Source organism: Nilaparvata lugens, chromosome 2 (genome assembly GCF_014356525.2).
Source record: "Nilaparvata lugens isolate BPH chromosome 2, ASM1435652v1, whole genome shotgun sequence".
NCBI lineage: Eukaryota > Metazoa > Arthropoda > Insecta > Hemiptera > Delphacidae > Nilaparvata > Nilaparvata lugens.
In genome coordinates, this window is record NC_052505.1 from 43,545,481 (window position 1) to 43,563,407 (window position 17,927).

The following is a 17,927-nucleotide window of genomic DNA, read 5'->3' on the forward strand; positions in this document are numbered from 1 at the left end:
CACAGACGCCCAAGGATATAGAGCGCGCAGATAATGATTGATAGCGTGTTGATGTTGGAGATAAACGGTTATACCGCAGGGGATGACGGGCTTGTTGGCGAGAAGATTCCAACATTGATTCTGGAGAGAGCTTGCCAAGGTGCTTGAGAAGATAGCATCTTGAGCCTTGCAACAAGATGGAGTCGAGCCGAATCGACAGTAAATTCAATCTTCTCTCGGCTGCTCAACTCTCCGGGTTACACCAACTGGCGGCTCCATGCGCCATGCCACACAAGTTATGTTGCCAATCCGAAATGGATAAGGGAAAGCGTGTTACATCTGATTCCTAAACTTGCTCTATCAAGATAATCTAAGTTAATTTTGAATTTCGTCAATCAGTTCCACCAAGCAACAGCGCCTACAAACGTTGAAGCTCTTCGTTGTAACAAATCTGTGGCTGACACACATGATTGACACATGTTTTAGCGTTTCTGAGAGTTTCTCTAACTTTCTTATTGCTTAAATAAAGTTTATCTATTATGATACCAACCATGTATTATGATACTCCAAAATCATTCCGTACTCTTGAAATTTGAACCGGCAATCCGATCGTCACCTGATGGTAGAGTATACGATTAATGAGATGTATGATTTTTAATCAAACTTTAGGTATTGGGCGACGTAGGAATTCTTGATTCACACAACTTCGAATGCACCAGATTATTCACAGAAGAAAATCTGGTATGGTGCACCCACACAACTTTCCTTGCCGTTATGAAAATTGATCAACTGACGATAGTGTTCCCGCGCATCTCAAGCCTACTTTTCTAAGATCTGAGCCAGTTGGTGACAGGACCAGAGCGCTGCAGACACACAAAGTCTGATATCTCTTCATAGTGAATGATTTAATAGAATCAACAGTTGCCAACAGTTTGCAATTGAATAATCTTATTTTCTCGAATTTCGAGTCTATTTTCAATTTTAGGTGAAAATGTTACTAAACATTAATTGTAGAGATTTTTAAGCTAAATCTTTTCCATTTAAAATTTCTTATTCAATTCGTATCTGAAGCCTGATAATTGGGAATCTAAAATCAAACTTTGCATAGATGGTTCAGTGCTCCTGAAATTTTCACAGATATGGGAGTTGATAAAGCTTATCAATGACTTTTCTAGGTTTCAATTTGATCAAAATCAAGCCGTTTTCGAGGAAATCGCGAAAAACCCTGTTTTTGACAACATTTTCATCATTTTAGCCGCCATCTTGAATTGCATTTGATCGAGCATGTTCGTGTCGGATCCTTATAGTGTAAGGACCTTAAGTTCCAAATTTCAAGTCATTCCGTTAATTGGGAGATGAGATATCGTGTACACAGATGCACACACACACACACACACACACACACCACACACACACACACACACACACACACACACACACACACACACACACACAGACCAATACCCAAAAACCACTTTTTTTGACTCAGGGGACCTTGAAACGTATAGAAATTGGGGTACCTTAATTTTTTCGGAAAGCAATACTTTCTTTACCTATGGAAATAGGGCAAGGAAAGTAAAAAATGTAGTGATAAAAAAAGTAATTCTATAGCAAGCTCTATTGAGCAGTTTTCATTCTGGTTATGAAACTGAATCCTTTCCAGATGCAGGTCGTTATCCGAATATGTTTCCAACGTTTCAGTCTAATAATAATATTGTGTATTTGAGTTTGTCTGTGAAAATGCCTGATCGACTATAACATCCATTCACTTTCAAAACATCTGTCTTCAAATTCCAATCAAGTTTAGTTCTAAAAATATTTGTTTTTTTTCGATCCAACGACAATATTCAATAATTACAATGTGTCAGACAAGCGCTTGATTTGTTTTATTTGGCCTCTAAGCCTGGTGAAGACTAATGAGATTTGTTCAATGTATCATCATGAATATTCTTGATTGATAGCATTGGAATAAAAGCATGAGTTATTAGAAATACATTCATAATGCTCAAGGTCTGGGATACAAGCTCGTGTACAGAAGAACAAAACTTGCCGCAGAGCATACAAAAAGCCGTTGCTGGAATAGCAAAAAGGTCTAGCGAAGCTCTCATGACCACATAGACACCATTCAGTATCCAGCTACTCTGAAATTAGCACATGGGAACACCTACCTACCTACCTACCTACCTACCTACTGCCTAACCTCAATTTCATCCTTTTCGCGCACAGTCATGGTCTCTGTTGAAACAGTTGAACTCGGGGAGGGAGGAGTTTCGCCCGATGAAACTCTGCTTTCAAATGGCTGAGTCACTCTTAGTTGTCGAGTTTGACGTCGACAATTAAATGAGCAGAACGATGGATAGAATGAGAGAGGAAGTGGCTGATAATGGTGAAGAAGAGGCTGTGGAAGACCAGTTCACTGGCAACTGTCAACGCCTCTATTGACACAGATCTAATGTGATTTGTTACTACTTGATTGTTAGACACTGATTCACGTCAATGTAATTTGGCGAAAGTGAGAAGCCAACTTGAATGTACCTACCTAACAAGAATTAGTCAGTATACAAGTGAAATATAAAGGACAGGCCAGATTGAAATGAGGGCACCTGAATCCAATCTGATTTTCCAAGTCGAGAATATTCAAATGAGGGATATGATGTTAGGATGAATTCATAAAAGGTTTGAATTGAGGTTCAACTGTTGAAAAATCTGGACCGTTAAGGTTCAACTGAACTAAGCTCACAGAAAACTACAATCAAATGATACTGAGATCAAAATCAAGCAATGAAATTTACATATTACTCTATCACATTCATGGGTTCCGTTGATATTTCTAATAATTCTACCGAAATAAATATGTGAGTGGAATTTCCGTCTCATAACTCAAGAGAATCATTATCATTTCTCATCAATTATTAACTATTCAAGGATATGAAGATCAATTACAAGATATCGACATCAATGAAGTTTTGAACTCTATGTATTGAACTTCGAACTTCTTGATCAACATAGTAGAGTTGGTAGGTTCCAACAATGATCAAGGACATTATTTTTTCGAAGAATGACTCACTGCATTTCTATTTTTACTTTCCTTGCACTATTACCATAGGTAAGGAAAGTATTGCTTTCCGAAAAAAATTAAGGTACCCCAATTTCTAAATTTCCATACGTTTCAAGGTCCACTGAGTCCAAAAAAGTGGGTTTTGGGTATTGGTCTGTATTTGTGTGTGTGTGTGTGTGTGTGTTGTGTGTGTGTGTGTGTGTGTGTGTGTGTGTGTGTGTGTGTGTGTGTGTGTGTGTGTATGAGTGTATGTGCGTCTGTGTACACGATATCTCATCTCCCAATTAACGGAATGACTTGAAATTTGGAACTTAAGGTCCTTACACTATAAGGATCCGACACGAACATTCTCAATCAAATGCAATTCAAGATGGCGGCTAAAATGTTGAAAATGTTGTCAAAAACAGGGTTTTTTGAGATTTTCTCGAAAACGGCTCCAACGATTTTGATCAAATTCATATCTAAAAAATTCATTGATAAGCTCTATCAACTGCCTTAAGTCCCATATCTGTAAAAATTTCAGGAGCACCACCCCATCTATGCAAAGTTTGATTTTAGATTCCCAATTATCAGGCTTCAGATACAATGTAAACAAAAAAATTTAACTGGAAAAGATTGAGCATGAAAATCTCTACAGTTAATGTCCAGTAGCATTTTCACCTAAAATTGAAAATAAGCTCGAAATACGAGAAAATAAGATTATTCAATTGCAAACTGTTGGCAACTGTTGATTCTATTAAATCATTCACTATGAAGAGATAGCAGACTTTGTGCGTCTGCAGCGCTCTGGCGTCAGTTGATCATATTTTTCATAGCGTCAGTTGATCATAATTTCCATAACGACAAGGAAAGTTGTGTGAGTGAGCCACACCAGATTTTTATTGTGAGAGATTGGGATAAATTCATCATCCACGAAACTGATATTACTTGAGAAAATTGAATCTAAGTGAGTATGGGTTGAGTTTTTTAATGTTTGCCAGCGATTGGGGCATAACAGTTAGTGAAGATAAGCGGATTTGTGAGGCTGTCCTGTCTGGAGCACAGAGCAGAGCAAAGCAGAGCAGAACAGAGAAAGCGTGCATGGCCTAGCAAGAGGGTTGTCAGTTACAGTGAACGTGATACGAGCGCAGGCCAAATCTCTAGTGACTGCAGAAAACACGAAATGGGCACTACTGCACATTTTATGGCCGGAAGCTAGAGCTCATTCCCTAGATTTTATCTGACCAACAAGATTTTCTCTCCCTAGATCTACAGCTCAGAACTGACAATTTGCGATAAATTCCTATGGCACCATTGACAAGCTTCGAACCGATGGACCTATGAATTCGAAATAAGTCCGCGAGGAACAGATCGCTACATTTCGATTTTTTATTGGCAGACACATCGATGAGCCATGGAGCAAGTACCAATCAGAATACATTACAGTGCTGTATTTGGAGCACAGCTGCATGCAATTTATGTGTTATTCTTGAAACAGAGGCTATATATAAAAATTGTGTTTATTATGTTTATTTTCAAACTAATTCCCCAAAAAACACGTCTTCCTCCTATAATAAAATAGTTCAGTGTGAAAAGACGTTTGCAGAGAATTCAATTTTGTTACCTTACCAGCAAGCTTCAGAGATTAAATCATTGATTAAGAGATTTTTAATCCATAAATTTCTATCTCCGATTCGAGAATTATTATAAGGATGGACTATCAATAAGAAAGGACATATGCTTTCCAAATCTCTCCTCACATAGCTTTCAACATTCATAATCATATAAGTGCCATAAATCAATAAATTTTACTGTCATGCTTGATTTTGAACCACATCCTTTTCAAATGATGAAATTGTTATAAGAAATATCATAATCGATATCCTCCCTAATTACATTAACTGTCCTTCCCGATTTACAATTAGAGAGCTCCTTAATAATTATTGTAATTTCAACGCTCCCAACGGTTATCTGCTGTTTTCAAGCCAACTCACATTTTGAGATGGAGGAGTGAAAGGATTAAGTTGAAGGTTTTGCGAAGATCTTATTCCTCTCCACTTCATACCGCAGCAATATTTTGACAAGCAGACAAGGCAAGTACTTTAATATCATAATAAATAAGAAGTTTTCATCTGTGATGGTTGGCAGCAGCAAGCAGGTGGTGGATGCCTTACAATACTTGAAGTGCTTCAGGAATGTAAACAGAGAGAGAGGTGCGAGAGATAGTTGAGAGAGTGAGTAAGGGAGAGAAACAGTGAGTGAGTGAGAGAGTGTGCGAACAACAGTGGGCTCTGTGCGCTGCTTCCACTGCCACCGCAGAAACAGTTTCGTAAGGCGAGCTCGATAAGCCTATTTTCGCCTAAAATCCTATTAAATACCAACGCAGCTGTTAAGAACGCCGTTCTCTACTGCACCAACGGCGACGAGAGAAAGATAAGGAACATGGGAAATTTGCACAATCTGTATATAGCGGTGGAAGTCGTAACCGCTCTACTATGCAGCCACATTAAAAAGGATCAAAATATCCTGAGAAATTAATATGCTCACAGCTAAGTACAAAACTTCGGTCGCCGCCACCTTCTTTGCTTTGTTAATGTGTAATGTTTAGTATTTATTCTCCATCCCTACTATCAGTAGACCTATATCGATTTTTCAAAGCTCTCTTGAAATCGATTTCGATTAACGACATTTCTTGTGTTAGGGACATCACTTATTCATTTGACACATATTTATTGTGATATTAAGTGCAAAATTGACACAGATTCTTGTGTCGAAAGACTATACTCTGAGATTTTTCTGAAGGAAGTAGGTACATAGATATGAGTTCAATAAATGATGATATCAAAAATCTCCAAGCTTACTTGGAGCATGAACTAGTTCTATTTCTTACATAATTACCAATTTCTGGTCTCCTGATATCTTGGAAATAGAGTGAGAAGATGTCTCTTTTCATGCTATGAGTTATATTCTATTCTAATAGAGGAGTAGTTTTTTATTATGTGTATGACTTTTCGACAAGAGATCCTGTGAGGATGATAAATCTATAGTTACCAACTACAAAGAGTAAGTGAATGTTTCGTGAATATGAAGAAACGAATAAAATCATGATTCAAATCAAATTTTATATTCACCTATTGAACAATCATTGATGTTGGATCTTCGAGAAATCTATGTTTATAATGATAATAATAGATGTTATATCATCAAATCGACATTGGTAATGTGATGAATATTGATGTTGATGTCATCTTCTACAGATTCTACGCACTTTATTGCGAGGTTGGAAAATGTAATACAATAGTTCTGGCTCATATTATTAGTTATAAAATAGAATTGGTTCACATGAAAACTCTAGTTTAGAAAATGAATCATTCTCGTTCATAAAAATGAGTTTGAAATTCTACACTCTTTAAGGACCTTAGGTGAGCCTCTTGAGTTCCATTTTGCTATTCTAGGACGTCTCAACACTACGTTGAGACCTGATACAAATTGTTCATTTTTGCTTCAGTTCTAATGTGCTATTTTTAGGACGTGACTTCTCACTCAGTTGAGACCTGGAGGGTTTTAGAACAATGAGCTTTCAAGCTTTTTCGTGCAGCCATATTGGTTTCGGTATCAGTTGGACCAATGAACATGCAACATTGATCGTGAAATATCTACCAGTTGATTGTACTCGGTTCTTTGCAGTAGTGCCAACTCCTCTCTTCAGTAGAGCTGATTCATCTCCATAAATATGTGTACCCAAAAATAGCACATAAGGACTTTGTAGAAAAAATGAACAATTCTTGTCAGGTCTTAGATAAGTGTGCTTAAAATGGCGTATAAGGATTTTGTAAAGTGTGAGTTGAAATTATGCCAGGTCTGAGGAGGATGGATTTATTTAATTTGCAAATAAATGAAAAAAAATAATCTGTGGATTCCTTAGTTCGGAAATAGTAGGAACTTGTGCCAGAATAATATAGAATTTATGGTCATGGCTTGAGTAAGCTGTAAACTTCTCCAGGTCTCCAGGTGGAGCATAATTCTAATTACGTACATCCAAGATTATTCGAGCACTCCTCCATTTTCTAGCTGATGATTAGTTAAACACAACCACCACGGGCCACACTAATGGCTTGCATACTCACACGCCAAGGGCTAATGAGTTCCCACTCTCTCGATCCTACGCATTTTGAAGGGGTCAAAGCTAATAGATGCCAAAATGTGATTTATTGTTCAAATAGAGTTTCACCAGAGCTTCTCATTTTTCGACCTCCCATTGAACGGACATCATGATTTGCTTTTGATATATATATATATATATATATATAGATATATTAAAATCTGGGGAGCGAGCTTCGCTCTAGAGTACAAAATCATAGAACATTTATAACGGGAGAGGAAAATATATTTAAAATGATTTCCCATGTTTGCTACAATATTAGTTAATATATAAATGATAATAGGAATCTAAAGACCCCTTTTTTGATTGTTTACTCACAACAGCATGTTTCGGCTATATGATGCCATAATATATTCAAGAGTAGCCCTAACGGGAAAAAATACAAAATTAGTTAATATACTATGTACTATTCTACACTGATAGCATCATAATTGATATTGAGTTTTCTTCAAATTCATTCAACTCATAGTCAATCTTATTCTATTTGATCATTTCAATTGATTAATTGCCGGATAATATTGCTCGTGAGATCAGCTGATTGAAGGCAATAGTTCAACAGGTGAGGCATAATTTTTCTAACTCCCACACACGCAGTCGCTCACTCACTTCCATTATCGACAGACGACGAAATTCTCAGCTGTTTTTCCAAGGATGAATTATCCTTTTTATGTCCTTCTGCGAGTTTTTCCAGGATTGAGAACTTGTGTAATCGAATTTTTATATCACAAACCCACTTTGTTCCAAATTTCGTGAGAATCGATAGAGCCGTTTCAAATCTGGTGACATATAAACAAATAAACAGAAATTACTCGCTAACTATCATAGGAACGTGCTCCAGTTTAATAATAGTATGTCTGTACAAAGAATTCACACCATTGCACAGTACTCTTAAAAATTGTGGATTGACAAACATGATGATTATTTTCAATCATCCCAGGCTGGAGAGAGGGAGAGTAGACAAACTGTAGTTGTGAGCAGAGTGATTGAATAATGTTGTAAAGCAAGGTAACATAATCCAGTTGTAGCATCGTGTTGCAGTTTAGTGCTAGCTAATAGGCAAAGTCTTTTCATTAGGGTGCACGTGCTAACAGATGAGTGGAGGTGGAGCTCCCCGGAAATGGATTAGTTGCACTGCACATCTGCAGAAGAGCGTAATAGAGCCTATTCAACATGACCGCCATCTGCAAACGAGAGTCGTAAACAAGCAAGTTGCTCACTCAGAATCCTTGGGGCATAATATTAACCCGGTACCCTGAGAACATTAATATTATAATTAGTCTGCTAGCACGCAGATTCAGCCATCAGCGAGCTTTGAACAGGACTTTTCCTTATCAAAGTTTTGATTAATCCCGACACGTTCCATAATAGCACAGTTGGAGATAAATTGATGAGCTTCTTTGCTCAGTGACCTTTATTAGTGCGTCATACTCCTGGCCTTTAATATCGATCACAAGTGAAATTTTCATCTGTGTCTCCACAGAGGAATTATTCGCTACATCAACCATTACAGAGTGTATCAGAAGTTATCCTTATCATAGTAAAAACTATTTTTGGACAACAAGGGGATTCAATCTGACCTCCCAACGTAGTTATTGTCTGATCTGAACTTACTCATTGCAGTGCTCTCAATCAATTTCTTCACATAGAAGACAAGAATTCAAATTAGTCGTGAATTCTCTCTGACCTATTTGTTTTATTTGTTAACTGTGAATTATTTTCAAACTGGGAATAGTCGCGAGACCAACACTTGTAGATGGAAATAAATGGATTCTTCAAAGCTCTATGAATAGTCAGAATGTTCTTGAAGCGAATCGATACTGATAATAACAAAAAAATCTATGATTGAATCTAAAATGGTAGAAAAACTAATGATTGATTTCAAAAGGTTTTATACAGGTAGGTACAAAGGTTAGGTATAAAGGTTTGTACATAAAGGTTTTGATATGACACTCAATGTGTATTTGTTCGTCTCCTAAATGCTTTCTATCGTTTGCTTATTTAATGCCTAGTGAGATAAAGTTATTAGATTACAATTTTATGTTAATTTCCAATTACATAAGTATGAAAATGGAATTAATGGTGACAAGCTGCCAGAATCTAAAGTTAGAGATAAAGAAAAGTGAACAGTGAGTTTTGTAATCCGTAGAAATTCCAGTAGAGTTTCCGATCAGTTTTTCCATTCATCATTCCTGTATCACATGTCAGAATTGCAATAAACAGTGAGCACTTATAACTTATGACATACTAACAGGTAAGCCGTGCTCGAAATGTTGTGTTGTAAAATTAAATCTCTATATCTCCATCCACGGTGAATTCAGAATGTTTATATAAAATTGCAAGTGAATAAGTTCATTATTTCATGAGTGATAATGCGATAATCGTAAATTTTCTATCCCGTACATGTATAAGACTCTTTTATAATATTAAAGATGTAAATGAGCAACCAAAGACAGTAGCTGATATCCTACGTTGATCAGAATCAATACTATATTATATCTACTAACCTTTGTTGACAATATTTCACCATATTCTGTGAATTATCAATGAAGTCTTGACGATTGTGAGCTTACCTGAAAAAACATTAGTATGTTAATAGATGATAATTATGGAACTGGAGAATAGTTCTCAAGTTGACATGATTCTCAATTACATTGTCTCACTGTATTGCCAGATATATAAATGAAGTTGATGCAAATTATTAACCTGATTAAATCTTATAAATGTAACACTCTTGAGAAAGAATAGATTGTTTTTGAGGAAGTATCACAACTATAAAGTGCGAATGAAGTATTATTCTCATTCCTTCTTTAACTTAAATTTTTGACGACACTATGTTCAGGTTTTGTTGAATGAGAGTTATTAGAAACTTGTACTCACGTGGTGCGCATTCAGGCTTTCTCAAAGCCATTTTCAACACTCATGAAATAGGGTTTGAGAAAACCCGAAAGCGTTCCACGTGAGTACTAGTTTTTGATAACTTTTATTCAAAAACCTGACTGTAGTGTCGTCAAAAATAGTTGAAAACGAATTATTAACTTTCAGTTGGTCATTGAGAGTGAAATATAATAGAGTATTATTCTCATGTTGGTCAGAGAAGTTATTTGTATGGAATTACAGATGAAGTGTCGTTTGCCGTCGGAAATGCGTCCATAAAGAGTACAACTTTTAGTTGGCAGGTTGACGGGTGGGATGGCCTCGGTGGGATGGCCTCCAGGTGGAAATTGAAAGTGATCATAATTTCCAATTGTCTTAATTGATCGATGTTGGAAAAGAGTAGGTGGTCATAGCAATGTAATTTAGCAAGTATAGATTGTTGGTTTAGCGTGGCCGGAACAGGCTCCAATGTTGTGTTGGTGGGGGGAGGGTTACTTTGTGAGGTGGTAGGTTTTGGAGACAGTGTTGAGAGAGGGAAAGAGAGAGAGAGAGAGAGAGATAGAGTGAGTGAGAGTGTGAGAGAGTGTTTGCGAGTGAGGAGAGTGTGGGAGTGAGTGGTTGGGCGGCGCAGGATAGGCTACCCGCCGAGCACTGGTGTGAGGAGCACAGCCAGAGCAGAGCACTGCTTGCCAGATCCGGGGGCTGCCTGTTGTATTCTGCGGAATACCCCGAACCCCGGACCCCGGACCCCGGCCCGGGCAAAACACCAGCAGCTCCGCACTGTGAAAGCTGGAATTTCACATCTCACTGAATCTGCGAAGCTAGGTCGTCGACTTCTTTGTGCCGGCTACTTATTCAAGCCTTCCAAACAAAGACAACACAGTCATTGTCCAATATTGGCGACGTTTGAACTTCAATTCCATTTCCATGTTTGCATTAGCTAGATGAGAATCATTTTGATTTAATATTGAAGTCGCCCAATATGGGGCGATTTCCAATATCCACCAATTAATTCTCCCATCATATTGGGCGACAAGTTAACATCGAGAGATAAAAAATGATATTCTTCATTCTCAAATAAATTATCTTTGTCCCTGCAATGAATTGGATTTTGCAAAAAACATCTCCTCACAGATAAATCGCAATATATCATAGATCACATGAATCATATTGCCTCAAGAGAAGCCGAAATAATTAAAGTAATATTATTATTTCTTAAGCATAAATAATTAATTAATACTAATTATAATTTGTATGAGAAGACAAATTTCAATTATCTAAAAATAACTCTATCAATAAATGATATTTTTATTCATGGGCTCAAGTTTAACGTATATGTATTCGAGTTATATAATCATTCTAGAAATCTAAAAGAGACGACAATGTAAGTTGTAGGTTGAGATTTAAAAAGAAGATGCAAACTCAGGAAAATATACATTGGATTTATTTCTTTTGCTCATGTTAAGATGATGAAAATGTGAATAAACTTGAAAAATGAGATAGCATTATGGAGTATATAAATGTATCACTAGATAGTTTCTTGTTGCTGGAATTGGATAATTTTCGTTCAGAAAAACCTATTAGCTCGAACCAGGAACTCGAATACAATTTTATAGCCTATAGTAATACCATAAGTGATTAATAAAGAAGTGATGTGACAGCAATGAACAAAAATAGGTTAGCCTAAATAAGGGATGAGTATGAAGTCAGAATCAACTATGAGGCTCGAAGGATTTTTGTTGGATTAAGTATCACGTTAACCAACTCATATCAAGAATCTCAACGTTTGTAGTTTCTCTTCGAGCACGATGTAATCTTCTTCTTCTATACTTATAAAATTCTTATCTCACTGACTCACTGATCACGATTTCTGGAAAACTACTGGATGGATCGCAACAAAACTTAGAAAATAGCTTCCTCATACGTCCTAGGTGCTCACTAAGAAATCTTTTGGCGATATTTCAACTCTAAGGGTGGTTTTTAAGGGTTTTAAGTTCGTCCTTTAGCATGTGTATTCTTCTTCTCCCAATCTCTTAATCATAATTGAAATGCCCATATCATATGTTACTATAGAACTATAATCTAGAGAGAGTACCTATTCGAAACAGTTGATAAATGGTGACCAATTAATAATTATGTCAGGTTGGCATTAAGTTGAGATTATTTCATTAGGTTGGCACCAAGTTGAAGAATCAATTGAAATGCATTTATCGAGAACAAATTGATTGAGCACTGCTGCTTCAATCAGAACTATTCCTGGGAGTATAGATAATAATTATCTATGAAAATTATTTTCATTTTTCATAAAACAAACTTTTATGGCGGGAGTTGCTTCTATCAATTGATCCTATTCTATCAAGACGAATTTTGTATGTATATCCGACAGATCGCGAAAACTGCTTAAATGGGTATTTTAAAAACTTCAGAAGTGTCCGTTGTGGAATCTGTTTGTAAAAAATGAGGAAATTCGGCCAAAATTTTACTTGGGCGAAAGAAAGGGGTTATTATTATTAAAACGGCTATTATTATTAAGAGAAATGATTATTGGTCCCTCAAGTAGCAGCTGATAAAAAGGTGGTAAAAAGTTCTCCATAGTCTGTTGAAATGTAAGAAAGTGTGAGCAAATAAAAAACATTATAATAGCTGTAGTTGAGTTACCAAATTTGGCGACCTTATTTTAAAACATTGCAGTATTCATGGAACATCTGGAAGAATAGGTTCAGAAAGTGGCCGGATGATAGCAAAAGAAATTTAAAACCGATCTCTCCAAACATATAGTAGTTGAATGTAAGGGTAAAAGAAAGGAGACGGGGCCACCGAAAGCAATGGATGAACAGGTAGAAGTTCTAGTGACCCTTCAGTGGTCGCCTATTTTTAATGCGTTTCGACATTTTCGTGGTCTATTGTCAAGGATTCCACTCCGAGGAATAAGTTGGTGGACCAGTCTGATTACTTAAAGGCATTTTCAGTAGTAAACCAGTAGTAGCCTACATTGATTGGATAAACACACACATTAGCTTACTATCGATTATAGGTACAAATCTAGTCAAGCTAAGAACGTATTATTTTCAATTTTTTTATAAAGATTACGTCCTTTTATACTTATCCTCACGTCCTATTATATTCTATTCTATTCTGAAAAGACTGGCACCATGAACTCACCGAAGGTCCTAATTAGAAATCACCTGTAACATCACCCCCTGCCCAAATTGAAAAAAAAACTTGAAAACTAATGCAGAATAAGTATCCACAGCCATCCCATTTCAAAGTAGAATGCTCCTTCAGGGAAGTTGATGGTGAAAAAGTTGATTCAGAAAATCCATCGTCAAGAAATGTATTTTTGGACATCCGGTCCAATTTAGAAGTCAAACTTCTAGGGCAACAGAGATCATGAATAGTTCTTAGTTGATTGAATAGTTCTCAGTTGATTGAATGGATAGTGGAAGTCAAGACCAAGAGAGTGTAGTGAGTGTAGTGTAGGTTATAGGAGGAATATTATAATAATGAAATATATTTACAGTTTTTGTTTATCAATTTTGTTTTTAATTTTGCAATCCGTTATAATATTCATCAAGCAGTGTACAGTCTTGTGCCACGAACACACGCCGTACGCTTTCCATAAGCTAATGCTATAATTATCAAACTATATATAAATTGGATTATTTGATAATTATTATATTCATACAAATAAATATAATATGCATATCATTAGCTGATGAATAGCGCACGTAGTGTGTAACCACGAATTGTATGTAACTCAAGTTAGTCTGTATACAGCTTGTTAGCAAGTTGAGTTTCATCAAATTGAACCATTAGGAATAATTGAATTACAAGTACTTGAACACTGATCTAGATCCAATAATAAAGTTAGAATACAAGTAACAGGTAAGGTGTAAAGTAATAGATGAGTCCCTACCAGCTAAAACTGCCTTCAAGAAAGCAGACGGGGCCACTCCGGCCACTAATGAGGGTAATGAAGCGGATTCAGAGGACAATAGAATGTGATAGTCGAGAGTTGGTGGATGAACCTTTTTGGAACAATAGCCCAGTGTACAGATAGCGCGGCCCCATCTCCTTTCTTTAACCCGAATGTAATGTTCATTGTGAGGTGATAGAAATGCGACTAATCTCTTCAGCTTCTGTTGTATTGGTTCCTCTGTTGCTCCATGTTTCTACGCAGCCATGGACTTGATTGATTGATTGATTGATCAGCTGACTTTATTAAAAACCTAGGAGGGCGAAGTTAGGGCGCAGCCGGACCTCTCTTACACTTAACCCTCCAATATAATTCTGAATAAAACTAAAACACTGTACAACAAAGATTTTAAAATGAAAAAAACTAATTTTACAAAATAAAAAAACTTGAGAGACTTGAGAGAGACAGTTGCACTTTCTGTTAATTCATAACTGGACTAAATACCACGAGAACCAATCAGAGAAGCCTTCTATTGAAAAAAAAACCCTGCTCTGATTAATTCTCATGAAATTTAATCCTGATAGAAATTGAACATGCTTTTGTGTTACTGGGCCTGATATTCTCATGTTTCAAAATCAGCTAAAAACTGAATGAAAAAAAATATATTTCATCAGCTGCTCCTATTTCCTTTTATGATGTTATTACGACACTAGACAAACCTATTGATATTGATAGATCACAAGTGAATTCTAAAGTTGTCAATTTATATAGAAATTAAACTGAGTTACATGTTAGTTTACATCCAAATCTTCATCCCCAAGCTTTTGGTTTCAAGCTCTACATCAAAGAAAGAAATCATATAATGGTGGTCAATAATCAAAGCAATAGAAAAACTCTATTCAGATTTATGCAAATTCACATTAAATTGATCCCACTTTAATATTTATGATTGTAGAGTTTAGGACATGTGGAATCAGCCACAATGAATGTTATACTATTATGAATGAACTCTTATGTATGAATGGACTTCCATGGAAGAAAGAATCAGTGGATTGGCTGCTTTTACACTTTTGGATAAGTCAAACAAAAAGTAAGCGACAGGCTATGCCAAAAATTCCAGAATAAGCAAGAGATCCAGGGATACCATCAAATTCTGAATCAACCCCAATTTAGAAATTAATCTTCAATTGCCAAAGCAAAAATAACATGATCACTGCTAATTTGATAACTGTGATGATAACTAATTTGATTGCCAATGAATAAGGACGAGGGCGACTCTAAAGCCCTGCTCCATATCCTACGAAATTCGCTGTAATTACACTACTCTTCTACAGAGCACTTCCTACACATCAATTAATCATTTGAATGATTTGACTTAATAATTTTCATGCTAAGTTGCGGCCTAATCTCAAAAACTATTATAACAATTTTGGTAGGATTTAGATTATAAATGTTTTACAAGAATAATTTTATCTTTTAATTCCCGTAGCGAAGCACGGGTGCCCTTTTAGTCTTTCATAAGTATAAGAAAAATCTGGTGTGGCACACCCACACAACTTTCCTTGCCGTTATGAAAATTTCCATTATGATTACAAATTTATCAGCTGACGACATCGATCCAGTCGACATCTCTTCCAGTTAATGATTTAAATATTGGGGCACCAAGCTTCGCTCGTTACTTATTTATTGATAAACAGATCTCAACTACAGATGGAATTAAATAGAGAATGCATTTATTCAAATGCTAATAATTATATAATTATTATTTAACGAAAATCCTAAATAAATGCTGCAAATCACCCCGAAGACTTCTGCTACTGCAGACATTGACAAAAGGGTTAACAGCTAGATGGAAATTCGATGGGAACTACTTTCCAAAAATTAGTTGCCAGCCCGGGAACCTGTTTGTGTGTTAGTTTGTTTGTTTGTTCCCTATAGACTCAAAAACTACTTGACAGAACGGCATGCAACTTTGGGAATATGTTGTGTGAATATTGGGAATGGTCTCTGACCAGAAATTTCAATAGGGGAGCAAATAATTAATAATACATTTTACAGACCAATGTTTTTGAATAATTGTCGGCCATGCGAGTCGGGACTACCGAAGAACGGAAAGATCATAATGTTTCAAGATCACAAAAATTGTCTAATTCTAAATAACCGAGTGCATAGCGGTTCTGAATCTGATGCTATAGGTTGCAGGTTCAAATCCCGTCACAGTCAACTTTTTTGCTCTAGGTTTTTTACTTAATCCTATTGAATTTTCATCTTTCAATATTTTAGGTTGGACTTCTATTAAAAGTCATCACATGTTTCCATAATGTTCTGTGTTTGACCTGCGAAAAAGTTGATACACATGCTATGAAAAATTAGTAATCAATGAAAGTGTTATTGATTCTAGATACATTCAATTGAAACGAATTTTGATTAGGAATCAAATTTCATTTCATTTTCTTTTATAATATGGCAAATAAGTATTAACATTTAGAAAGAAGAATAAAAACAAAGAGAGCATTTATTTATTTGTGCTTACTCAGCCAACTCTGGGTGAGCACCCAGCCAGTGCGAGGCATTGGGAGAGGGGAGAAATCATTTTCTCCTTATTCAGTTGTCGGCAAGCAGCCCTAGGTTTATCAACAACTCTACGATGTGATTATTCATTTCAAGTTTCTATTTTGTAAAGTGATTTTGAATTTTTCGACATATGAAGATATTTGTATATAAGCTATACTCAAACCCACTATTGAAGGTAAAGTTTGTTATACTTTTTTATTATAATTTAAAATGGTTCATTCTGAGAGTTGACTAACTTCAAAAGTAATTCACTCAGTAAAATAGGAATGTTATAATTAATTTGTTTTGATAAATATTATGTCATATAGTTCATTGGGAAAAGTAATAATCAATAGTTTTCTTAAACTTTATAACTGGATTATCAACTTAATGTAAAAGTAGAGTTATATAATTTGACTACATTACAATTCAAAGGGTTAAAGTCTGAATGTACTAGAGATAATCATTCAGATTGATATAATAATTGAATTGTTCCTTTTAGAAAGATAAGTATCAAGTTTAAGATTTAGAAATTATTCTTGGCTGTTTTATTTCACAGCGGTCCAAGTTTGTGGCAAACTAATTTATGATTGACTATGGAAGAAGGATCCTTGTTAATGCCAAATCAATCCACAGTTGTGAATAGGAGACAAGGGACTCCAAGTGCATCATATGAGGAACAGGTTAGAACGGATATGGAGGATAGGGAATAATTGCCAAGCTGTGTTTTCTTTTAAGCAATTATGGAACATCATTACCAAATACTCGGCGACGTAACTCGGTACCGAGGTAATGTGACGATCAAATTATATTTTCCGGCATTGGGATTCGTGAGAGACTTTATTAAACAAATATATGGGCCCATCATCTATTTAGAATAAGGATATTGTCATGTATATGAAATTTTGTGAAGTGGTAATCCTTTTTTTTAATAATGAATTTCTAAACATTCGTTGTGTTTGATTGAGTTTTTCCTGAATTCATTCCATTAGATGAGAATACCGAATAGGGTTTCCTTCATACTGATTATCAATAATTTATAAATTACTTCAATATTTTTTTTTAAGAAAATCGTTGTCTTAACAAATTTTTCTATTCATAATTTCTTTTCAAAACCCATACGACAGCGATTCCACAATGTGTGAAGAAAAATTATGATATACACTGATTTAGTATGATATACCATGTCATGTCAACAAATCAGATTATTTTGATCAAGTCTATTAAAATTTTACATTTTCCATATCAAATTTTACAGGCACACGCATCTTCTGTTATCGACAGACGACGAAATTATCATCTATTTTCCCGATGATGATCAATTATTATCCTTTTCATGTCCTTCAGCGAATTTTCCCAGGGATGAGACCTAGTGCAATCAAATTCTTATATCATTAACCTACTAT

General features: G+C 35.7%; 1 protein-coding gene and 1 long non-coding RNA gene across 2 annotated transcripts in view; one reads left to right on the forward strand and one right to left on the reverse strand.

Moving 5' to 3' along the window:
* Nucleotides 1-17,927, reverse strand: part of LOC111046993 (solute carrier family 12 member 4) — a 494,114-nt gene that overhangs the window by 235,522 nt on the left and 240,665 nt on the right. The gene's annotated exons all lie outside the window — the stretch shown is intronic.
* LOC120349895 lies at nucleotides 16,368-17,472 on the forward strand. Its single transcript, XR_005570493.1, has 2 exons — nucleotides 16,368-16,717; nucleotides 17,081-17,472. It is a non-coding gene; the product is annotated as an uncharacterized LOC120349895 (long non-coding RNA).